Below are 25,161 nucleotides of genomic sequence, written 5' to 3' on the forward strand. Positions count from 1 at the left end.
GGCCAACAGAGCTTGTGAAGGGTCTGGAGAACAGGTTTTATGAAAAGCAGCTGAGGGAACTGCAGTTGTTTAGTCTGGAGAAAAGTAGACTGAGGGAGACCTTACTGCTTTCTGCATCTACCTGAAAAAAGGTTATAGCAAGGTGTTGGTCTCTTCTCCCTGATTTCAAGTGACAGGACAATAGGAAATGGCCTCAAGTTACACCAGGGGAGGTTTAGATTAGATATTAGAAGAAACTCCTTCACTGAAAGGGTTATCAAACACTGGCATGGGCTCCCCATGGTGTTGGTTGAAACACCTTCCCTGCAGGACAGATGTGGTGCTAAGGGGCATGGTTTAGTACAAGACTTGATAGAATTAGATAATGGTTGGAGTCAATCTTAAAGGTTTTTTTCCAACCAAAACAATCCTGTGACTCCATGCTAGTGCTCACCAGCCTCCTCTAAACCCAACAGACTCTCTCAGATGGGATGGCCTCTCTCCAGCAGGGGTGTTCATTGATGATATCAGGCACCTAGTCCACACAACAGGCACAGTATCACACTGTATGTATATTGCTTAGAAGCAACTCAATTCAAAGCACTGATAATTAGCACAAAAAGCACACAAATGAGCACTAAATGTCTTCTGACAGAGCAACCTGAAATAGCTTCCAGAACCAAGTAGACAGGGGAAAGTCAAAGAATGGCCTCTATCACTGCTATTCTGATAGCATTTGTTGTGGACAAATGCCCTCTTTTTCACTCCATTAGACTTCCCATTCAAGAATCCACTCTTCCTGTGGCTACATTTGTTAAGTAAAATGTATATAATCTGGTCCAGCAATTCCAGGGTTTTCAACTAAAGCAGTTATAATCGTGACTTTTAAGATAGAAATGCTGTCTGGAAAAGGCTGCTACATTGTGAGGGCTATACTAAGCAGCCTTGTCTGTATAATTCAACAGGTCACAGCAAATGAAATACCACAAGTGCAAATGCTTTCCTTTGCAATAACCTAACAATTTCTGTTGAAAAAAACTATAATTGCATAGCATATTACAGTTGAACTGAAAACTCATAAACGTAAGACTGAGAAATCTTACCATTGCCCTTTGCAGTGTGTTGAAGTACAGCTATTATTTAATTGCCAATAGAGCCACTATAAAATACTCCACAATTCTTATCCTGCAGTTGCAGTCATTGCAGCTTTCTCTAGCTCAGGATGAATTTGTTGCTACAGGTGGAGCAGTGCAAGTTTGCAAGGTTCCATAGAACAGTTGCTATTCTTTTGGTTACAGGAATGCACTCATTCAGCACAGTAGCTTCAGAAAAGTTCCTAAATGCACTTTTTCATGTGAAAGCTTTAGATGCACTCTGAGTTTCCTTTGTACATATAACCACATCAGTTCTCCTGTCTACATCTGAAACTTTACCATGGAGGGACCTGTAAGAAGAGTGACCACATTCAGTACAAAGTTCTTGGACCAACCAATTCTTCAACTCACCACATTCACTGGTCACCTCACCCCAAACAACCCCTAAGACCTTTGATATCCAGCACATAGCACCTGGTTGTATGATTATCAGGTTATCTGCACTGGAGAACTGGCTAGAGCCTTCTACAGACACCTTCTGCCAGGCAGGCCTGAAAGACAGACAGGCTAAGTACAGCAAAATTAAAGTGCAGAAGGCTTCATTGGCCAGAAATGAGTCTATAGCTGATTGTAGATTTGTAGAAGGAAATGTTAGGCCAGCAAAATAAAGGATTAGAAGCCTGCCAGTTGTCACTGACAGCCAAAATGCTACTAGATATCTGCTTCACAGCAGTGTCAAGGGAAGGCTCTGGGGAAAAGGAGGAAACAGACAGCAAAAATGGTCATGTTAAACCATTTGCCTTACTCTAAAGAGCAAAGCATGAAATTGTGATGTTACTAAACATCCATATCAAGGGAAGGGGAGTAAAGCATTTTAATACATGTTTCAGCTCACATAGAATTGAATTTCAATCTTCTTTAACTCTGTGCATTGAATTTCATGCTGTGCCTTGGTAGAGTCCTTTCAGCAAAGTCATCTCTACTTAGATGAATCCCAGCACAACTGAGATTTTGGATTTAGTAGCCTTCTGTACATAACTGCAGGAAGCTTGACACCTTGATGTAAAACTAGTCTGTAAACATATTGTGAGTGCATCTCTTGTGTTTGAAATACATTACTATTGGGCTTTGCAAGTTGGTTAAGAAACTTCGTATTGCCAGACTAATTGTTGCAAAGAGCAAATTAAACGAAGTAGGTAAATAAATTATTGTCTCCTTGGCCTATAATTGAGGCATAGGAATGTCTCTTTTTCTCCTTTTGCACTTCAAGGATGTTTCATAAGCACAGTCAAACTGTGAAATGCTTTGAAGGAACTGTGATCTTCCATTTTATAGTCACTAACTTTCAAAACACGTTGCTTTAACTGTACCCTTTTCTATATTATTCTGATAGGATGCAATTAATTTGTAGAGGCAGTCTGAACAATTCTTAAGAACATAGTTGAGGGCAGCCACAATGTATTTCTCTATGGTAGCCAAAATGTTTAAGCTATTTATTCTGAGCAGAAACTGACTTTAATCCCAGTAAATCCTATTCTAAGTAGAGGGCCATTAACATTATTCGATCAGTATGCCATTAGATGAAACAGCAGCACCACAGGAACAGCACTGGCATTATGCATTAGTTGGTCCCCAAATGAAAACACAACCACAATTCCCTAGCCTACCATATTGCTTAATGGGATGCCATCAAGGCCCAGGAAGCAATTTTCAAGTAGGAGCAGTTCCCCCATGCAGCTCTGAGACAAATAGCTGTGTTTATCCCAGTAACTTGCTTAGGAAGGAGCAGGACAGGGCCCTGGAAAGCCTGCCTCAAGCTCTCTCCTTGATTTGCCAGCTCTCCTTCCTCAAATTTGGGAAGATGACTCATCAAGAAACACCATCTAAAAGCAGACAACTGACCTTGCTAGGGAGTCCAGGGCTACAGACAGCTCTCTGCAGAAGCACAGTTAAATGGTTGGCATGCTCACTGCCCTGAGGAACAGGGTCCTGGCTCAGGTTGGAAGCTCCCTGGCTACCCCATGCTAGTCAGGCTGCTGGCCACTCATCTCACATCCACATGCCCATCATCTGCTTGTAGCTAAGAGCGCTCTACCCACCTCCCTTGTAATTTCTCCTGTGTAATTTCTCTAACAATTTCTGATAAACAAATTGTTGCTTCTCTTAAAGAAGAAAAATAATCCTAACTTCTAAGCAGCAAAACAGTTCTTTACTAGCTAAATAATCTCCCAGTTTCTATTTCCATCTCCACAAGCACTAGACATTCCCAGCTGGTCTCAGATGTTCCTTGCTCCACAAACACATTCCTGTTTGCTTTCTCTCTACCAAAATGGAAATGAAAACTCTCTCCTGGATACCCCTGCATTCTCTACCTCTAGCTGAATCTCTTTATATGGCCTGTCAGAGGCAGCTCTGGGAGAACTCTCCTCCATAAGATCTTTCACCATAAGTGAAGCTTAGAGGCCTTCTTCTAAGTGTACACTAAAGTGTACACCTATAAAATCATTATAGTTATCTCAGATGGAAGAATTTAGGGTCTGACAAAGAAAATCCTTCAGAAAGAGGGTTGCACATTGAAGTGGACATGGTAAAACAATGGAGTTCTGCAATGCAACTGCTGCATTGCTTGTTCTGCAGCTGCAGCAGCAGGTTATTGAATTAATCAGTCTTCACTGTCCACCATTTTACAGCATAAAATTTACTGAGTCCTTTTAAACATGGAGTTTGTGCATTTATACTCTTAAGCTCCCTCTCTCCTGACTTGCCCTCATATCTCTGGTGCAGTCCCAAACTGTGAAAAGCAAAGAGATGCTGAGTGGAAAAAGACAAGCAATTCATATGGCAATATCTGTGCAAATGAAACAATCCCAAGAGAGGCTGCCATGAGCTCATTTTAGGGCTTGGAAAAACATCATTGTTCTCATCCTACTATTTCTGACCAATGAGAGGCTCTGCTAGCTGCCTGGGTCTTTTCATTCACTGCTTTTTTTCCTGTGTCACCTACTCATAGTTCTGCTGTGAAGACACACAGCTATCCCCGAGAGATCCTTGTTTGCTTTTTGCTTTTAAGGAAAGCCATTTCCCCTAAGTAAATACAAGGCTGCAATTTCCCACACAAACAACAGCTTTCAAAATGGGAAAAATAGGGCATACCAGGTCAAGTACCTTTCTGCACCTAATTAGAGCCTCCAGTCTCCACTTCATACCACTTGTGCCTTGGTGTAAGTGTTGTGCAGACCTGAAGGGAGGTTAGTTTAGAAGCCTGGGCTTTCCAAGTCAGAGAGTACCTACAGCTGCCGAGGCCATCCCTTGTCACAATGCAGCACAACATGGATGCAATATTTGCAGTCATTTGTAAGCTCTACAGCCAGCTAAGAACATGTACAGCTCTCTTGGGATTTTAAGGCACCAACTGGTTATATGGTCAGGTTAAAAGGAATAATTCAAATATTAATAAAAGTAGTGCAGTAATAGACTACACTGTCCAAGCTAGATCATGTATCATCAGAACCCTGTTTATATTATCATAAAATCACCACTGAAAAGTGTCCAGGTGTTGCAATTATACTGAAGGTTTATTTAGCTATTCTAATCCTGCTAAAGGGATATATTTTCCAGAGATTCATGCTAAGCATTCTTTTTTTTTCTTTTTCCACACACTCACCCCTCTGCCCTTCTTTTTGGACCTCTACCAGCTCCCCAGTGTCCTGTACATCAAATTCAGAGCTCTTCCTCTGCAGGCTTGTCATGTAGCAGCATATGTCTCTGGCAGCGAATTTATCTTCTTCTATAAACCATATTTTCAACACTGGTGTCCACCTCCAGCTCAAAACATGTACAGTTCCTGTCATACTGCCTTGCAAGTCTGGAGTGCCCACCCTGAACTGTTCTAGCTGTATGGGTCTACAGGTGTCTCTAATCACATAATCACAGAATGTTAGGGGCTGGAAAGGACTTCATAAAGGTCATCCAGTCCAATCCCCCTACCAGAGCAGGATCACCTAGGGAAGATCACACAGGAACACATCCAGGTGGGTTTTGAGTATCTCCAGAGAGGGACGCTCCACACCCGCCCTGAGTAGCCTATTCCACTGTTCTGTCACCCTCACAGGGAAAAAAAAATTTCCTCATGTTCCCACAGACCTTTCTATACCTCAACTTCCGCCCATTGCCCCTTGTCCTGTCATTGGGCATCACCCAGAGCAGCCTGACTCCATCCTCTTGGCACTCACCCTTTACATATTTATAAACATTGATATTTATAAACATTAATCTTCTGCTGTTTTCTTAAATAATTTTTGGACTGGTTTTGATGCAAACATTCCTCCTAGTCCTATCACTACCTGACACCCCAGAAAGTCCCTCATCAGCTTTCTTGTAGGCCCCCTTCAGATACTGGAAGGCCACAATAAGCTCTCCTTGGAGCCTTCTCTTTTCCAAGCTGAACAACCCCAACTCTCTCAGCCTGTCCTCACAGGACAGGAGGTGGAGGTGGACATGCCCAGGGAGGTGGTGGAGTCGCCGTCCCTGGAGGTGTTCAAGGGGAGATTGGACGTGGCACTTGGTGCCATGGTCTAGTTGTGAGGTCTGTTGGAACAGGTTGGACTTGATGATCCTTGGGGTCTCTTCCAACCTTACTTACTGTGATTTGCAGGAGAGGTGCTCCAGCCCTCTGATCACCCTCATGGCCCTTCTCTGGACATATTCCAGCACATCCGGATCTTTCTTGTAATAGGGGCTCCAGAACTGGACACAGTACTCCAGGTGGGGTCTCACCAGAGTGGAGTAGAGGGGGACAAACACCTCCCTTGACCTGCAGGCTGTGCTCCTCTTGATGCAGCCCAGGATGTGATTGGCTTTCTGGGCTGCAAGTGCACACTGGTGGCTCATGTTAAGCTTCTCATCCACCAGCACCCCTAAGCTCTTTTCTTCAGGGCTGCTCTCAAGCCACTCACTGCCCAGCCTATATTAGTGCCTGGGATTGCCCCAACCCAGATGCAAGACCCTGCACATCTAATGAATCATCACTATACCCTCCACTATCAAGCAGGGATTTATCCCACATATATTAACATCTTAGGCTGTGTAAGTTACTTACAGACTTCTAAAAGTGGCCAGGAGAAAACAGAAAGGACTCAAGAGACAGGGAAAAGTAAGGCCATAACATGAAGCTTTCATCTTGGTAAATGAAGCATAAAGTGAAAAGAAATAAAGTTCCTCCAGTTTTCCAATTAAAGATCAAAACACTTAGATTCACAAACTGTGTGAGAAGATACTGGAAGACAATGAGATCTTCCATGAAACTGTGGCAATGTAAAAAGGGAAGGTAAAAGCTTGGGGGGGTGGGGTTGGAATCTCATAGGATGGTGAGCACACAAGGATAAGGGATTGCTGATAATGAGCACAAATGACAGAGAGAACACGCTTGGAAAACTTTATATAAACCTAGGTAAGGCAGAGCAATACTGAAGCCAAAACTGAATAGCAAAGAAAGTTACTACCTCAAAGACCCTTCTTTTCTTGATTTAAATTCAGAAGCTAGGTAAATGCTGCATAGTTTGTACTGCAGGAGAGAAAAGCAAGGCTTTCACGGGGTTTTTTATGTGCACATTCATTTATTTATCTAACAAAATCAAACAATGAGAAGTAGTTCAAGTCCTTTTTAATAGCAGCTTGGATGGTTTACGTGCCTGAGGAGAAGGGAAGCTGGACTATCTACTTTCCACATGAGCTGATTTTCTTAATAAGTGGTGACAGGTTCTTGCAGTATGTTTGACAAATAAAGAAAAGTGAGCATGACAGGGTTATATGCAGCCAGGTATACCAGAACTTGTAGGTTGCTGACTGCCTGTGGGGTGCAGTAAGACCCCTGAGGAATATATCCTTTTCAGGGAGAAATGCTTTCGGAGTATTTTTGGGTCTGCCTGCATGACTACTTACCCTATCATAGAATCACAGAATTGTTTGGGCTGGAAAATACCTCCAAAATCATCAGTTCTAACCATCAACCCAACACCACTGTGTCCATTAAACCATATCCCAAACTGCCATGTCTACATGCTTCATAAACACCTCCAAGGGTGGTGACTTCACCACCTCCCTGAGCAGCCTGTTCCAACACCCAACTGCTCTTTCCATAAAGAAATTTTTTCTAATATCCAATCTAAACCTTCCCTGGCACAATTCCAGGCCACTTCCTCTCATCTTATCACCTGGTACTAGAGAGAAGAAACCAAGCCCCACCTCGCTACAACCTCCTTTCAGGTAGCTGCAGAGAGCAATGAGGTCTCCCCTCAGCCTCCTTCTCTCCAGACTAAACAATCCCAGTTCCCTCTGTGGCTCCTCCTAAGACATGTTCTCTGTATCCTTCACCAGCTTTGTTGCCCTTCTCCAGCACCTCAAGTGTCCTTGCAGTGAGGGGCCCAAAGCTGAACGCAGTATTCAAGGTGCGGCCTCACCAGTGCTCAGTACAGGGGCACAATCACTTCTGCACTCCTGCTGGCGACACTATTCCTGATACAGGCCAGGATGCTGTTGGCCAGCTTAATGCATTGCTGTCTCATATTCAGACAGCTCTCAATCAACACCCCCAGGTCTTTTTCCTCCAGGCATCTTTCCAGCCACTCTGCCCCAGCGAATCATCCATCTATCCCAGACGTAAGCAGCCAGTTTCTCCAGGAGGATGATATGGGAAATGGTGTCAAGGGCTTTACTAAAGTCCAGATAAACAAAATCCACAGCCTTTCCTTCATCCACTAAGTGGGTCACCTTGTCATAGAAGATCAGGTTCATTAAGCAGGACCTGCCCTTCGTGAACCCATGCTGGCTGGGCTTGATCATCTGGTTGCCCTGCACATGCTGCATAATGGCACTCAAGATGACCTGCTTCATGACCTTCCCTAGCACTGAGGTCAGACTGACAGATCTGTAGTTCCCTGGGTCCCCCTTCTGGCCCTTCTTGTAGATGGGCATCACATTTGCCAATCTCCAGTCAACTGGGACCTCCTCTCTTAACCAGGACTGCTGGTAAATGATGGAAAGTGGCTTGGTGAGCACTTCAGCCAGCTCCCTCGGTATCCTCTGATCTATGACATCTGGCCCCATAGACTTGTGTCCATGTAAGTGGTGCAGGAGATCACTAACCAACTCCTCTTGGACTGCGCAGACTTCAATCTGCTCCCGTTCCCTATCTTCCATCTTAGGAGTCTGTGTATCTAGTGAACCCTGTTCGTATGCACTGAGTACTGAGTAGAGGTTGATAACTTATCTTTAAGGTGTTTGATCCAAGGCATTGAAAACCAATTTGGTATATGCATATTAAACACAAACTCATTCTTATCTAAAGCAGAAAAGGATATCTTTTGACTCAGCAGAATGGGCAGTGAAATACTCTGCAGAAAGAACCCCATTGGTCAGTACTTTCATTTCTGCCTTACATAGGGATTGCAGAATTTCTCTTTTAGAGAGGGAAATTTCTTAAATAGATAAAAGTTAATAAAAAGAACCTGGCAGGCTGCTCTCTGTCCCCTTTGGGGCATGTACCTGAACCATGACTATTCTTGCCACAATAATACCCTAGACCCTACCACATGAGGAATGCATGTTGGCTCAGACCCAGACCACAGTTTTATGTAAGTAATTTCTACTTTTTGTGCAACGCTCCAGTTATTCTTGAAAGCAGTAGCATCCTTCTCAGCTCTGCTTCAATTCCCATTTCACTGCAGATTCCCCAGTTAGCCACAGCAGCCACAGTGGCAGGCCACTCAAATCTGCCTGTAGAGGAAGCCGTACTCAGCAGGGAAGCTTGTTGTTGGAGAATGAATCACATCGTGTCTCACTCCTGCCACCCGAAATTGTCCTCCAACAACAACCAATGAAGTCCTCTGACCTGTTATTGCAGGTTAAGGGAAATCAAGAGTTAATTGGTAACAAATAAAAGCCCTCCAGACGCTAGAGAGTCCCAGGATATTGTAATCTGTTATTCTTTTCTGTTTTCTTGTATCTCTCTGTTTAAGGATTGCACAGCCAAAGTTGCTTGCTCTCCCCTCTGGTAAGGACACAAACTCTGACCTTTATGGTTTGCTGGGGAGAACTTTCCTCTTGGCCTTGGCTGGCATTGAATTTCCAGCGACACCACTGGGTCTGTTGAAGCCTGAGGTACCTCTGGGTCTAGTGGGGGAGGGCAGTTTGGCTGTTCTTGCGCCTGCTGAGGCTGAGTGGGGTGGAGGTTTCTGGAAGGCTCTGGGAGGTTTTGGCCTGGTAAGCACAAGTGAAGAACTGAGCCTAACTTGTGAATGTGTTCCTTTCGCCTGAATGCCTTTTGTATATATTTGTAAATAGAATTTCCATTTAAACTTCCTATCCAGTGTGGAGCATTTTTATTTCACTCCTTGAGAAAGGGGTAAAATATCTTCTCTGTCCTTTTGCCCTGGGCAGCTCATGGCTCAAAACTAGGACACCTGTTGACCTCCTTGCTATCTGTCAGCACACAGTTCGCACGACAGGATTTTTTGGAAGCGGAACAAGAATTGTAACCGTTTCAGTTTTGAAATCTATTTGTGTGACTTATCAAACAAAATATTTACCAAACAGAACACCAGTAAAGTGCTCTTTTGTAAAACATTGTCCACAGTTCTCCTTTTTCTCCTACTGAATAGAATAGAATAGAATAGAATAGAATAGACCAGGTTGGAAGAGACCTTCAAGATCATCGCGTCCAACCCATCAACCAATCCAACCCACCTAAACAACTAACCCATGGCACCAAGCACCCCATCAAGTCTCCTCCTGAACACCTCCAATGATGGTGACTCCACCACCTCCCCAGGCAGCCCATTCCAATGGGCAATCACTCTCTCTGTATAGAACTTCTTCCTAACATCCAGCCTAAGCCTCCCCTGGCGCAGCCATATGTGTCCATAGTTCATACTAAACCCAAACTACAACGCAATATATGAGCTACTGGGAAGAAAATGAACTCTATCCCAGATGAAACCAGGACAGTCATGTTAGGTAGTAATGAAAAGTATGTGAAGCCCTTCTGTGTCTCCATGTAATTGATGTGTCTGATATTTTGAGAATGAATGAGTAATATGATGTTTTGGAAAGAAAGCTATTTCAACAACAAATAAGGATGTTCTTTCTCCCTTAACGTTCCCATGCATGAGGAACAGGCACAGCCACTATGCATTTGCTTTACCATTCCTGAATAAAACTCTGTGCCCCTAGCAGTAAGGCACAGAAGTACAATCTATCAATTAACTGAGTTGTCAGTGAAAACTAATACTGTTTATTTAATATTTTGCAATAATTTATTCCATGACACAGATGTTCATTATTATCTTCTTCTTGCAAGTGATGGTTGCAAGCACAAGAGTTTATTCAAGGATATGATCTTGCCCTGTGAATATTCCAGTCATTAAAAGGCTGGAGCACCTCTCCCACAGAGACAGAGTGAGAGAGTTGGGGTTATTCAGTCTGGAGAAGAGAATGCTCCAAGGAGACTTTATAGTGGCCTTCCAGTATCTGAAGGGGGCCTACAAGAAAGCTGGGGAGGGACGTTTTAGGGTGTCAGGTACTAGGACTAGGGGGAACGGAGCGAAAATAGAAATGGGTAGATTCAGATTGGATGTTAGGAAGAAATTCTTCACCATAAGGGTGATGAGACACTGGAACAGGTTGTCCAAGGAGGTGGTAGAAGCTCCATCCCTGGATGTTTTTAAGGCCAGGCTCACTGGGGCTCAGGGCAACCTGCTCAAGTGTGAGTTGTCCCTGCCCATGGCAGGGGGATTTGAACTCGTAATGCTTGAGGTCCCTTCCAAAACTGACAATTCTATGATTCTAGTCAGAGTCAATGAGATTGACAGATTCATGAATCCAGAAAGAGTTTATTAAAGTCTATTTAAATGGCATTTGACATTACCAAAAGGTAATTACAATTGTGCAGGCTACCCTCTCTGAAAACAGCACTCTATTACTGTGTCTGTTGTTCAAACACCACCCTACATAACCCTGGAGAATTCCTGCTCTGTGTGCAGTGCACAGAAGGTTCCACCAAGACAAAGGGTAGGGCACGTGTGCTTGGTTAAAACAGAGGATGATGATCTGACACACTGGGAACACCACACAGAGATGCTAGAGCTGTGTCCACATGTAGCACTGGGCTGTGAACACAGTACCTTAGTGCTCACATGAATGAGGCAGCCAAAAAAAGTATGGCTTCAATGCAGCACTGCGTGAGTGCAGAGGAACTCCCTGCTCATAGTGTGCTTCCAATGTGCAGTGCTGGTCATTCACCAAAGTCAGTGCTGGAAACTGGGGATGAAGAACAAAGCAAAAGCAGATAACTATTTGAAATGTTTAGCCCCCCAGCCTGTACCTCCTGTTTCAAAGGAGAATCTCAGAATTAGAGTGTCATAAACCTTTTACCATGAAAATTGGCAGGTAATACAAGACCTTCTAAAGAGGGTAACATTTTCTTTCTGGGGCTAGGCTGTCTGAAGTTGCTTGGTGGGACATTCATTCAGAGGGAGAACTCAGCAGCTGCAAGGATAAGATCCTGAGCATTTACAGAAATTTCCCAGAGGTTTTTAAAGCAAAGATGTACAAATATGAATTCATTCACATCCAAAGGTATTCAGGAAAAATGCAGCCTTGGCATGGTAAAGCCTTTTTTGCAGCTGTCACAGACTGACCCAAGCCTCCTGGACCGAGGTTTTGCTCCCATTTGCACAGAGATGCTCTGACTGCTACACCATTTCACCAGAAGGCTCTGTATGTTTCAACCATACTTGGAAGTGGAAGTTTAATGTTAACTTGCAATGAAAGCACGGATTTGACAAACAACTGGTTTGATCACTGCACCAAGTGAAGCCAGTTAAGGTCTCTCCCACATATTTTTCAAAATTTTGGAATCTGCTGTCTCCTATAGGCATAAACACAGAAATTTCACCACTGTGTCTGGAGAACATTTAGTTCTTTTATGAGCTTCTGGTTTTCCATGTAGTTTATCCAGCTCCATCTACCTGTTTTTTTTTTTACTGAGGCATTTTTTTCTGAGGCATTAGAAATGCCTGGGAAGGTTGGACTAGCAAAGGTAGTGAGAGAACAGCAGATAAAAGTTACTGTAATTTCATCTTTTTTCAGTGAATAAATGTATCTGATCTCCCACTCTTCACTGAAGATTCCTTCTCTCTCTCATTTTACAAATGTTCCCTTACTTCATTTTAAATCACATTCGGACTCTGTAAAATACAGCCTTGAAACAGTCATTTAAAGCAGTTGTGCTCAACTGAAGCATTTGCTTTGATCATGGCCAACAGCAATAATGAAATGAAGGAAAATTCTGTGCAAATTGACATTGCTTGTAAAATCATGATTCCTACAACACCAATGCAAAGCAGCAGATCCCACTCATTCCCTTCCCTGCCCATCTTCTAAGGCAGAAGCTTGAAGCATTTTTTTTTCACTATTCTTTCCAGTTACATCAAGTAAAGGTAATAAAACCTAAATGACACTTTCATTATCTTACTATTTTTGCTTTGCATTCCAAGAAAGAAACCTAGAAAATTCCTCAGTCTAGGCAATATACACAAGTAATACACATAAGATATATGAGAAACACCAGAAACAAGCCAGAGCTGCTTTGTCTCAGGACACTTTTATTAACATGACGTACAAACGTTGCTCTTTCCCATCACAATCTCACTTCATTCCAATATTATAAAGCCACACATAAAAATGACTATCAGAAAGAAACATGGAGGGGAATGAAACTTTTCTGGGATGACTTCCTACCTACTCCACCAACCTCTTTTCTCCAGGTTTGGTGTGCTATGTGTGGCATGAGAACAAAGGAATCTCTCTTTTTTCAGTGCTACCCTGGGAGGAGTGTCAAGGGGTGATAAATCTGCAGAGGGTCAGTGCAGGAGGCCCACCTCTGGTACATACTGAGGTGGTGGGAGCAGCGCAACTGGGTCCCAGAATCACTTCCTCCTCCAAACAGGGCTGCATCTGTGCCTCAGAGATCCTACTGCTCAGAATGGGTCAACAAGGAGAGGGAAAACCTCACCCTTTTTTCTGATGGTGGCTTTTTCATCAGTCTTCAGGACAACAGTGCTTTCCTCTAAAAACATGTACAGATGGGGTGGCTGGCATTGTCCAGGTGTCATCCTAAAAACACATCCCTGATGTCTACAGAGGAGACCACTCTCTGGAATAAAACCTACAGAGTCTGATAGGACTCCAGTAGTTGAGCATGAAGTCTGGGTGAAGACATTCAGTTCATGTGTGCAGCAGGATCAACAGATACTGACATCACCACTCTGCAACAGTTCAAAGCAAAGTAATAAATTGGACCAATTACTATCAAGGCTTAGAAGGAAGAAGCTCTGCAGTTCATTAATTTCATTATCCAGCTAGGTTCACAGGCATGTGAGGCAGCAGAATTCATTCACCCAGCATCAGAAGGACTCAGTTTTTCCCCATGGGAATTAGATGATCATAATTCATTTTGAAGCTGGCATGAGGCAGGATGGTTTTGAATAACGGCAGCAAACATTCAACTTAACCCATGACACTCATAAAAATATTACATTTGAGAACTAGCCCAATCCAGGATTTACAATGTCAGTCTGTCTGACTGGGGACACACTGGAACTGGCTGCTGTTTAGTTTAGGTTTAATATCCACAATCATATAAAAATTAAGGGGGAAAAAAAAAAGTTGTTAAATGAGGCAATGAGGAAATTGCCTTTCAAGTTATTACCACCTCTAAGAATATGCTAACATAACAGAACACTTCTCCAACATCTTGGACATCTGTGCTTGAGATGGTGTAGTGACTGTCAGTATATTAAAAAATAAAATAAATAACATTTACATGGGCTCTGTACACAGTTTTGTACAGAATGTCCTAAAGTGCCAAAAATTATTGCTCAAGAGCAACTCCAGTAATTTCAAGAGTGCAGTTCCTTTAAGCTGGTATTTTGCTGAAAACATGATTGTGGTGATTTGGCCATGGCTGGGAGCCAAATGCCCACCAAAGCTGCTCTGTCACTCCTCTTCTTAGGTGGACAGGAGAGAGGGGGAAATATAACAGAAGTCAGTGATAAGGTAGAAGCAATTTAATAATAATAAGCACAAGCAAAAGTCCATGCACAGGAGCAAAAGCGAAGGGAGATGTTATTCTCTCTCTCCAATCAGCAGATGGAGGTTGGTGTCAGGAAGCAGGGCTCCATGAGTAACAGTTTCTCTGAAACACAGATGCTGTGGAAAAATATCTCCACACTTTCTTCTTGTACTTCGTATATATATCTGAGCTGACATCATATGGCACAAAATACCTATTTGGTCACTTGACTGGCTTGACTGTGTCCCCTCCCAAGATCTTGCCCACCCCTCAGGGTACTCTTGGGGCAGGGAAATGTTGAAAAAGCAGAGCCTGGGCATTCAGTCAGCAGTAGCCAAAACACTGCTGTGCTATCAACACCCAGCTACAGTACTGCAAAACACAGCACTAGAAAGATGTGAAGAGAATTAACTCCAGCTCAGCCAAGCCCAATACATGTAATGAACGGGACTACTTATGCGTGGAGAGCAGGATTTGGTTTCAGAACTGGTCTTGAATGAGCTGTTAGCTCCAGTTATCAAGCAGCTTTGAAACAGAAAAGGAGTAGATTGTGAAACTAAAGAGAAAAAACAAACAACCAACCTGCAGTACATATCATGCAATATGGAATTGTGAGACTGCCAAGCAAACTCTGTAAGAGTTTTACTGGGATGATGTTACCCTAAGGGTTGACAAAATGATTAAATTTCACCATAAAAAAAGTTTATGGAGTCACATGATTGAAAAGCTCTGAAATGCCCAGGAATGATCAACATCTGGGAAACAGATAATTAAGGAAAATAATTCCTTGAGTTTTATATTGTCTTTCACTAGAAATTTCATTTGGTTTAGATTATTAAAGCACAGAATAATTTTCAGCAGTACTTTGTATTGATACAATGATTGTACTGTGGTTTTGACTAGGTCGGGAAGGTCTTTTTGAGAGAGAAATCCCCAGCTCTTTCAGTAAAGAGCAGAGAGGAGAAGGCTGTTCAGCCAAGTGTGATGAGTATATTACTAGGTCAGCGAGAATCACAGAATCAGAGGATGGAAGGGACCTCAAAAGATCATCTAGTCTAACCCCCTGCCAGAGCAGGACCACCTACAGTAGATCATACAGGAGCGCATCCAGGCAGGTTTTGAATGTCTCCAGTGAAGGAAACTCCACAACCTCTCTGAGCAGCCTGCTCCAGGGCTCCAGCACCCACACAGTGAAAAAGTTTTTTCTTATGTTTATGTGGAACCTTCTGTGCTCCAGCTTGCACCCATTGCCCCTTGTCCTACCACTGGAAGAGAAGAGCTTGGCTCTGTCCTTCCAGCATTTGCCCTTCACATATTTATAAACATTAATGAGGTCACACCTCAGTCCCCTCTTCTCCAAGCTAAAGAAACTCAGCTTCCTCAGCCTTTCCCCATAAGGGAAATGTTCTGTAAGGATCAGACTGTCTTTATGTTTGTTAGCCAGAGAGCCGCCATAAAATGAACTGATCTTGCAAGTATTTCATATAGATTCACAGGTTCAGTTCAACAAAGCATCAAATCTATTCTTATGTTTACACACATGCTTTGCTGTGGTGTGGCTATTTGGATACGTATTTTCTCCTTCATCTTCTAGTTTTCCAAATATAAACATGCAAGACCCTCTGTATTCCAACACCTATGGTCACAGTGTCACAGTATCACAGTATAACTAAGACTGGAAGAGACCTCAAAGATCATCTAGTCCAACCTGTCACCACAGACCTCAGGACTAGACCATGACATCAAGTGCCACGTCCAATCTCCTCTTGAACACCTCCAGGGATGGTGACTCCACCACCTCCCTGGGCAGCACATTCCAATGACGAATGACTCGCTCAGTGAAGAACTTTCTCCTCACCTCAAGCCTAAACTTCCCCTGGTGCAGCTTGAGACTGTGTCCTCTTGTTCTGGTGCTGGTTGCCTGGGAGAAGAGACCAACCCCTTCTTGGCTACAACCACCTTTCAGGTAGTTGTAGAGGGCAATGAGGTCACCCCTGAGCCTCCTCTTCTCCAGGCTAAACAATCCCAGCTCCCTCAGCCTCTCCTCATAGGGCTGTGCTCAAGGCCTCTCACCAGCCTTGTTGCCCTTCTCTGGACACGTTCAAGTGAAGTGGTCCAGTTGTTCAAAATTAATCTGCAGTGAAATCTGAAATAACCAGTTTTGCTAGTAGAGCTAGTTACATAATCACCTCCATGTCTGGACAGAAATACCATCAAGAGGCAGAAAAATAAGATCCTGTGTGATCTGGTACAGGTGCAGGGCAGGACAGGCTGGATAGAATAGAATAGAATAGAATAGAATAGAATAGAATAGAATAGAATAGAATAGAATAGAATAGAATAGAATAGAATAGACCAGGTTGGAAGAGACCTTTGAGATCATCGTGTCCAACCTATCATCCAACACTACCCAATCAACTAAACCATACAACCAAGCATCCTGTCAAGCCTCGCCCTGAACACCCCCAGCAACGGCGACCCCACCACCTCCTCAGGCAGCCCATTCCAGTGGGCAATCACTCTCTCTGTGTAAAACTTCCTCCTAACCTCCAGCCTAAACCTCCCCTGATGCAGCCTGAGACTGTGCCCTCTTGTTCTGGTACTGGTTGCCTGGGAGAAGAGACCAACCTCCGCCTCACTACAACCCCCCTTCAGGTAGTTGTAGAGAGCAATAAGGTCACCCCTGAGCCTCCTCCTCTCCAGACTAAGCAACTCCAGCTCCCTCAATCTCTCCTCATAGGGCTTGTGCTCCAAGCCCCTCACCAACCTTGTTGCCCTTTTCTGGACACGCTCCAGCAAGTCAACATCCTTCCTAAACCGAGGGGCCCAGAACTGGACACAGTACTCAAGGTGTGGCCTAACCAGTGCAGTGTACAGGGGCAGAATGACCTCCCTGCTCCTGCTGGCCACACTGTTCCTGATGCAGGCCAGGATGCCATTGAATGATTGGCCATTGGATGATCTTTCAAGATCCCTTCCAGCCCATAACATTCTGTGAGTCTGTAAAGATTTTGATAAACCACAGATAGCATGAAAAAGGGCAGCAATGCATTGAAACAGAATAGGAACAGAGTTTATAGTTCAGAAAAGCATGTAAATAAGTGCCTAGTTGTATGTGGGGCTATGCAAGTACTTAAGTTTAGGCCACCACTTATAACCTTAATAACCCATGATCCTGCCCCCAGATCCATGGCACCAAAAGAGAAGAATCTGCTTTGGCTGTAATGCACAGGAATAAAAAAAAGCAAAGCCCTACCTAGAACTTGGTAAACTTGGTCATTGCCATTGTTGTCATCATCATCATCATCATCACCATCATTCTATTTGTGCTGGCACCAGGCTGTCTTTTGAATAGTATTTACAAGGTCAATGTGTATACTAGCTGTTACCAATTACATGGTGTTGCTAGAATGGCAGTACTCTAACACACCTCTTCTTTTGGAAGGGAGTAAAACATATCAAATAGAAAGGGAAGATTGATTACTCAGTTGAGAAATCTTTCCAGTATAAAATTTGCTGTGGTGGCCATCCCTGTGAGATTCCACAGATGTTTTATTGAACCATCCTTGCAACTGGATAATAATAAATGCCAGCAGTTACCAGTTAAAATGTTTAAAGACCTTGTAAGGGAGGGTGAGGGTAGGTTGCAGCAGATATCACTAAGATCAATGACTATATTTAGAAACAGACATTTCTTTCAGTTAGCCCTGAAGCATAGTTAGTGTTCTTAAGATCTGCTATGTATAAACATAAATGTTTCTCATACTGCTCTATACTTCTTTAAAAATACTAGTAGGGGGGAGTGGTGTGGCTCAGTTGGTAGCACATAAGACCTTTAATGGGGAAGGTCGTGAGTTCAAGCCTGCAGTGGGCACTAGTGTCCTCCCTACTCTAGTCATGAGGTCTGTGGTGACAGGTTGGACTCGATGATCTTTGAGGTCTCTTCCAACCTTAGTGATACTGAATACTGAAAGACTTTCAATGCTCAGCATAAACTCTCATGTAAAACATCTGGTCAGCTCTGTTTGCAACAATCCAAAATATGTATATTCGAGTTCAGATAACCCTGGTTTCTTTGCCATAGTGGAGTATATGTGTTCTTTGTACCCTGGGCAGTTCCTGAAAGTAATAGTAAAGCCATAAAACCTTCCATATCCCCTATTTAACTACTTTATTGCCTATCTAGTTTTCTCAACAAGATTTCTGTCAGAGAACCTTCAATACAATCACCAAATTAATCTCCTTATAACCTGTAGGAAGAGGTTGTTTTCAGATCATTTGGAAAGCTATAGGGAAGATTTGCCTTTGCTCTAATTAGAGAAAGCTATGTTCTATCTTTGACTCTGAAAAGAATGTAAACACCTTGTAACTGAAGGAGAGAAACTAGGCAGAATTTGGTTGGATGTGTTAAAATATTGTTTTGTTATTTTGACCTATTCTATGCCTTAATTACAGGCATGTCAGTAGAAAATAACCAGCTAAGATGTGACACATATGTTTCATAAATACTTTGAGGTAGAATAAACCAGGTTGGAAGAGACCTTCAAGATCATTGCTTCCAACCAATCCAACCCAACCCACTTAATCAACTAAACCATGGCACCAAGCACCCCATCAAGTCTCCTCCTGAACACCTCCAGGGACAGTGACTCCACCAACTCCCTGCGCAGGACATTCCAATGGCGAATGACTCTCTCAGTGAAGAACTTTCTCCTCACCTCGAACCTAAACCTCCCCTGGTGCAGCTTGAGACTGTGTCCTCTTGTTCTGGTGCTGGCTGCCTGGGAGAAGAGACCAACATCCACCTGTCTACAACCTCCCTTCAGGTAGTTGTAGAGAGCAATAAGGTCACCCCCTTGAGTCTCCTCTTCTTGCCTTTTCTTCCACAAGCCTGCAATTTCTCAACATGGAGGAATATATATCCACAGGTTGGTTAGAGACTCTGCAGATTCTCTAAGCAGAGTTTCAGAGACAACAGCTCAGTTACAGTGACCAGCACATTTGGTTCTCATTCCAAGCTGCAAACACACTGAAGTATATTATTTAATGACCTTGAGGACCTCAGCACAAAGCACAAGCATAATCTCTCTGTCACTAAAATACTCATTTTTATTATAATCCTCTAGGCTCAAAAGTACCTCAGACATTAGTTTTGTTTCTATGCTCTTTAAGTTGAGGTTTTTGGGATTTTTTCCAAAACACCATTCAAATAGTTGGTATTATTATTATTATTATTATTATTATTATTATTATTATTATTATTATTATTATTATTATATTTCAATGATAAGTTCTTAACAATCACTCAGAAACTGACAGCCACTGTGGTGCTCAGATAACTCCTAGTGTACCCAGATAGTTGCCTCGCTTCAACACCTATTACTTTTTATGTATTAGTGTGATAACCTCACATGCTAATCTCCAAACTCCAGGGGCAGGAGGATTTAAGGCACTTGAAACATCCAGGCTCTGCTTTTTTCCTGTATCAAGTATTCTGAGCTTCCTTTGGTACTGAAGTACAAGTGTCTATGTATACAAAAATCAGGGAGAACTAAGGTCTGCATTACTCTTTTCAGGTGAGGACAAAGCAGATGTCCTGGATTTCACATCTATATTGACTACAAAGAGACACTTGTCTTCAGTCACATAGAATCTCTGGTTTATGATCCTCTCTGTTTTCATCTTTCTATTTCATCCTCTTGTTACATGGTTGCATCTGATAGCATCTTTGCATCTGTACCCCATTCCATCTGCTGTATAAAGACCCTAATCTGCAAAGGAAAAGGTATGCAAGAGTTCCCAGTAGGCATCAAGAGCAGTTTGTGTGATAATCAAGGGGGAAAAAAGGCTCTCTGAGTACTCATGCATGCCATGTTTTCATCCTTTATAACTAACCCTACTAATTAGATTGTACTGAGAAAGTTCAAAGAGCTACAAAATGTCACCTTAGAACTGCAAAGTGCTGTCTTTAGACTCTGTGTTTAGGTTGGCAAGAGAATGGCAAGTTCATCTGAACAGCAACAGTTTGAAAACTTTCCCCCCACCTTTCTTTTACATTGTTTTCCATTTCAAAAACAGAATATCTGAACAGGAGATGGTGCAGAAGAAAAATGCCAGAATGGGGGCTGAAGGATCTATAACTTTGAAGTTTAATGCCTTTGAAGTAGTACTAAATAGCAACAGTTCATGTTGGTGACTAAAAATCACAGTTGTGTAACTGTTTATGTGGAATTTTACTTTTACTAGCAAAAATAAGAATACAGGCTCTCAGGAAACACTCACAGGATCATAGGGAGACTTGGACAGACTGGAGAGCTGGGCAAAGAGGAACCTAATGAGGTTCGACAAGGGTAGGTGCAGAATCCTGAACCTGGGAAGGAATAATAAACTGCACCAGTACAGGCTAGAAGGTGATCTGCTAGAGAGCAGCCCTGTGCAGAAGGACCTGGGAATCCTGGTGGACAAGTTATCCATGGGACAGCAATGTGCCCTTATGGCCAACAAGGCCAATGGTATCCTGGGGTGCATCAAGAAAAGTGTGTCCAGCAGATCAAGGGAGGTTCTCCTTCCCCCCTACTCTGCCCTAGGGAGACCCCACCTGGAATATTGCATCCAGTTCTGGGGTCCGCAGTTCAAGAGGGACAGAAATCTGCTTGAAAGAGTCCAACAGAAGGCTACAAGGATGATGAAGGGACTGGAGCACTGCCTTATGAGGAAAGGCTGAGAGATCTGAGGCTGTTTAGTCTGGAGAGGAGAAGACTGAGAGGGGATCTAATCAATGTTAAATATCTGAGGGCTGGGTGTCAGGAAGAAGGGCACAGACTCCATTCACTTGCACCCTGTGATAGGGGCAATGGATGTAAACTACAGCACAGGAAGTTCCACCTTAACATGAGGAGGAACTTCTTAACTGTAAAGGTCACAGAGTACTAGAACAGGCTCCCCAGAGAAGTTGTGGAGTCTTCTTCTCTGGAGACTTTCAAGCCCTGTCTGGATGTGTTCCTGTGTGACATGTCCTAGATTCTATGGTCCTGCTCTGGCATACTGTTTTCTAATTTTTGTCTTATCTCAATTCTCCTTTATTTTTCTCCTAAAACTTGAAATCATTCTTTTTCTACCAGATTTTGATACAGCAAAAATGCACTTAAAACTTATTATTTCAAAATAACTGCATGAATTTCTGGTTATTTCCTGGTTTGTCCATCACTATTTTGAAGAGAATGTAATTTTCAGGCCGGGCTATTCAAAGTAAACCGTTAGATGTGTGAGTTCTGATAAAAATCTCTTACAGCTATTGACAATCCTAACCTAAGTATCAAAGCAGACCAAACACTGACTATTTGGTTTTTCTAGCAAAAGGCCATAAAAGTCTTTTACAGCTATTGATGATCCTGGCCTAAGTGTCAAAGCAAAGCAAACACCAGTTATTTGATTCTTTGCAGCAAAAGACCAAATGAAATTTTGCCATGCATTGGACTTGTAATCACCATTTGTATAGGTGAGATGAAAACTACAATGGATAGATAACTACCATAGAATTACAAGGTTTTATTCCTAGTTTAAAAAAAATAATAATTAAATATTATAAATACAGAACTAAGCAAAAGCAAAGCATAGCCAATAAATACCATAAGAGGTTTTTAAATTATTATTTCATTAATAAGTGCTCATTGCTGAGGGTAGCACCCTGACTGGTTTAGCAACATTACATAGTCTTCATAAAGCCTCACCTCTTGAATAAAGAGACTGCCTGAGGATCACAGAATTCTCAGGGTTGGAAGGGACCTCAAGGATCACAACTCACACTAGATCAGGTTGCTCAGAGCCCCAGTCAGCCTGGCCTTAAAAAATTCCAGGAATGAGGCTTCCACCACCTCCCTGGGCAACCTGTTCCAGTGTCTCACCACCCTTTGGTGAAGAACTTCTTCCTACCATCTAATCTAAATCTCCCCTCTTCTAGCTTGGATCTGTTTCCCTTATCACTACCTGATATCCTAAAAAGTCCCTCATCGGCTTTCTTGTAGCCCCCCTTCAGATCTTAACTTTCAGACTATCTAGAAGAGATTACCAGTTCTATATTGTGAAGTATTAGTAGTATTAGTGATGTGAATAGAATAGAATAGAATAGAATCATAGTATCAGTCAGGGTTGGAAGGGACCACAAGGATCATCTCGTTCCAACCCCCCTGCCATGGACAGGGACACCCCACACTAGATAGAATAGAATAGAGTAGAGTAGAGTAGAGTAGAGTAGAGTAGAGTAGAGTAGAGTAGAGTAGAGTAGAGTAGAGTAGAATAGAATAGAATAGAATAGAATAGACCAGGTTGGAAAAGACCTTTGAGATCATCAAGTCCAACCTATCATCCAACACTATCCAATCAATTAAACCATGGCACCAAGCACCCCATCCAGTCTCTTCCTAAACATCTCCAGTGATGGTGACTCCACCACCTCCCTGGGCAGCCCATTCCAATGGCCAATCTCTCTTTCTGTGAAGATCTTCTTCCTAACATCCAGCCTAAACCTCCCCTGGCATAGCTTGAGACTTATTTTCAGAAGTATTATTTGAATGGCATAATTTGCAAGTATTACCATATTGTACCCCATTATCTCATAAACTCAAGCAAACAAAATTCACCCATCAATTTTTCGCTGTTTCAGATTCTCATTCTTTTGTGCATAAATCTTGATTTAGGCACTTTTTGCTTTTTTGACTTCTAGGGTTAAAAAATTCCTGTAAAACATGACTCTACACCTTACTGTTTAGTCCAGCTTTAATCTTCTCTTCTGTTATTGAGAAGATAGATGACTCTTGTACCAGAACACGGCTCTGTATCTCTGACTTTTGAGCTTAGTAATACGCCATGCTTATTTAATTCTGCAGTGAACAAATCGTGTGCAGTTCTTCATCTGCTCAATTCGATTGAAGTATGCCTTAAAAAAGCCAAAAAAACCCAACAACAAAACCCCAACAAGCTATGTTTGAAAAATATGATTAAAAACTTCTTTGAATATGGAAATGTCTCATTAGGTCTGAAATGTGTTTCTGAGGAATAATGATTAAACAGTGAATCACTGTTTGAATTCCACCTCCTCTCAGTAGGGTACTTAAGACCTAATTCTTCCTCCACGTAAACATGTAGCTAAACTTTGTTAAACTTCTCAAGTGCAAAACTGGTTTTACAACACATAATGTTCGATTCTTCTCTTTCTAGAAGGTTTTTTTTAATGCACTGTTACAGTGTGCTCCAAACCCCCCTGAATGGGGAAAGACAGAGGCACCAAATTGCCTTCCAAGGTGTGAAATTGCCTTCCCCTTCACCTGGGGACAGGTAAACAGCACCCATTCTTCCCGCCAGGACCGAGGTCCTTACAGGTACTTACCAGCTGGGGAGGACCACTGGGTTTGGGAGGTATGATTAAGTGGGGTGTTTCACACCCATTATACATTGGCCTTGGACGCTTTGTCTAGAAACACCTTAAATAGAGTGGCCAGAAAGGGATCGGGGTTCCTGCTCTCGCCCTAACCTTGCTCCTCCTGCTGCTCTCGCTCTCGCTCTTGCCTTCATCTTGGTCTCTGCACTCTGACCTGGCTATTCCTGGACCTGTCTGCCTGGGGCCCTGCTCCCTGCCTGCTGTGGAGTGACCCTGCCTGCCGTGAAGCCTTTCTTGCAGTGCTGCTGCTCACGAGTTTTGCCTCATAGCAGCCGTGTCTACGGACACTTTGATTCTGGCGGGTCCTTTTCCTTTGGCTTGTGCAGCCTTATCCACACATTGGATCATAAAACTTGCAGTTTCTGGAGCCTGCCACTGGAGAGAGACCTAGGGACTGTTGCCAAATTCCTGCTCCATCCTCGTGAGTAAAAAGCAGCTTTCCCTAAAGGTTGCTGGCTTGCCTCTGATTGTAAGTGGGGTGAAGCTATTTTGTGGCTTGTCCTTTTCCATTTTCTGAATTCTCTAAGTTGTACTAAAGTTGCCCATAAGCATCCTGGTACAATTTGTGACCAAATACAACCTGTAAATAATTTAATAAGTTTTATAGATAATTTGGGGGCAGGGCTTTCAGGAAAATAAAGGTAATTCTATTTTTGTAATTCCTGCCTCGTTAATTCAGCCCCTATCAAATCATGCATGTAGCTAGATTTTTCTATTTCCCATCTTTCAGGGACAATTAACTGAAATCCTCATCATTCTGAATCCATAATTAAACATTAACAGCTACACACAAAGGAAAAGTCACACCTCTTCCCTGACAAAGGCGCTCCGAAGCAAGGAAAGAGTTAAGATGGACTTAAAGCTCATTTTCTATGCTTCACCACAAACAACTCAGACTCCAAAAGAGGTTGATGCCTACCAGGCCAACTACTTGGCAGCTGCCTGTCACAGTTCCTGCCAGTTTGACCTTCAGTCAGCTCTTTCTGTCCAGCCAAAACCATCTGCAGATAAGTCCTGTCAAGGATTATCAGAACCTGTATCTACATTAGATGCCTAAACCTATTCCAGGACAACTTGCAAGGGTTTGTCATTGTCAGGGAGATGTGACCATGTAAATGACAACTCTTAAAAATAGGACAGTGTCAGGTTCCCCAGAGAGGTTGTGGAGACTCCTCTGGAGACTTTAGAGACCCATCTGGATGCATTCCAGTGTGACCTGGGCTAGATTCTATGGTCCTGCTCTGTCAGGGAGGGTTAGACTCGATGATCTCAGAGGTCCCTTCCAACACCTAACACCCTGTGATCATGTAATGTTCAATATTTCTTGCAAGCAGAATGGCAAAACATGACAGGTGTGTACAGCTGTGGGATTTTTTGTTGTTTTGTGGTTTCTTTATAGTATTTCTATAAAGGAATGGTGCTTTTTTTTTGATCCTTTTCACTACAAATCAAAGCCGAGGCTGGGAAAATGGGGAAGCTATTTTGCTGCTGGAAACAGAAAGAAACTGAAAGATTCTGTCCCA

The sequence above is a fragment of the Dryobates pubescens genome, chromosome Z, assembly GCF_014839835.1.
Source record: "Dryobates pubescens isolate bDryPub1 chromosome Z, bDryPub1.pri, whole genome shotgun sequence".
Lineage (NCBI taxonomy): Eukaryota > Metazoa > Chordata > Aves > Piciformes > Picidae > Dryobates > Dryobates pubescens.